Below are 1,737 nucleotides of genomic sequence, written 5' to 3' on the forward strand. Positions count from 1 at the left end.
AGAACCTTAAGATAAGGTATATATCTACTATCTATAGTAACCTTTAGGACAAGATAGTATCTGTAGAAGTCCTTAAAGAATAGGAACTTTAGACCCTTATAGTATAAGTCTTAAAAGTAGAGACTAACCTAAGGTAAGTTAAGACTTACACCTACAATATATTGTTTAGACAATAACCTAGAAGGAAGGATAATAATAAGATAGACTAGGAACCTACAAAAGTCTACGCTGTGCGTGTAGACAATAACAATAATAACAACAAACGCGAACAAGCTAAATAGAAACTACAAGAGGTCCTTAACAGGCGAAGGGCTAACAACTAGTGCCTCTAGTATGGCAGAGATGGCCACTACGTTAACTGATGCAAGCTAGCCCTAGCTAGACAACTAGGTACTGTACAGGTCAGCGCAGCTGCCACAACAAATAGTGTGGAGGAATACTCAGACTTGAATAATTCTAATTTAGAAAACTAGAACCTCCTGTCCTAAGTCGCGGACAGGGGTTAATTAGCAAGGTTAACTAGGATAGCAAGTTATTCTAGCAGTTCTATTAGCAATAGCTAGATAGTAAACCTATCTTGTTACACGTTTTAATAGACAACAAGACTATAGCACACATACTAATTAATACTAGGTGCTTAACTTACAGAATTATCTCTTTAAGCTTTGTAACACAAAACAACCTTAGGCGCATCTCTATACTAAGGAAACAAGTTATTAGTGTAGCTAGCAAGATAACCTAGCTAAAGAAAGCAGTTAGGATAAGGATTAATATTAATAGCTATGTTAAACAGATATTCGCGTACGTCCTTAAAGAAGAACGTGAATATAACCTAATCTTAGGCTGCCTATAGATAGATAAGCACAAAGTGACCCTAGCGCTAGCTAAGAAGTCACTGTTTATCTACTTGTCTATGACAAGGGTGTGGAGCAAAGAAGGCATCAGACTAGAGCTAGTACTACAGTAGGTTAGCCTAGAGCTGTATAGGGCACTACAAAAGTAGTTAAAGAAAGATTCTTTAATAGAAATCTTCTCTGCTTCTATAGCAGACATACAGAAAGCCTTAAAAAAAAAGGCCTCTAGGGACCCTTATGTCCTCCTCCCTAACTACCTAAAGGAGGAGTTCTAGACGTTTATAAAGGAAGAAGCAGACAAACTAGCTCTACATAGAGGAGCAGACGTTAACCATGCTATTAAGCTTATTGAGCAGGACAGCAAACTAGCAATAATCCCTTAGGGACCCCTATACAGCATGTTAAGAGAAGAACTCTTAGTCCTCCGCCAATAACTAACTAGCTACCTAGACAGAGGCTTCATTTGTGTGAGCAAATCTAGCGCCTCAGCGCCAGTGCTATTCGCCCAGAAACCTAGTAGAGGTCTCTAATTTTGCGTTAACTACTGGGCACTCAACATAATTATAAAAAAAGACTAGTACCCCCTACTAGGCTGGCGGATGGGTAGGGTAGGGTAGGGTATAGGTATAGTCACGTGATTTATGGGTAGGAACTAGGTAGGGTACATGAGGTACCCTACCCAAACGGTTTGGGTAGGGTAGCACGTGACTGGGTAGAGGTATAGGTAGGGTAGCACGTGACTAGGTATAGGTATAGGTAGGGTAGCTAGGTAGGGTCTAGGAATGGGTAGTTATTAGCAAAATCTAGGTTACTACTCTAGACTTTGTACTATTGTATACTTTAGAGCATAAGTATGTGATAATAGACTGTGATAATAAATTAT

This window comes from Didymella exigua (genome assembly GCF_010094145.1).
Source record: "Didymella exigua CBS 183.55 unplaced genomic scaffold M421scaffold_98, whole genome shotgun sequence".
Lineage (NCBI taxonomy): Eukaryota > Fungi > Ascomycota > Dothideomycetes > Pleosporales > Didymellaceae > Didymella > Didymella exigua.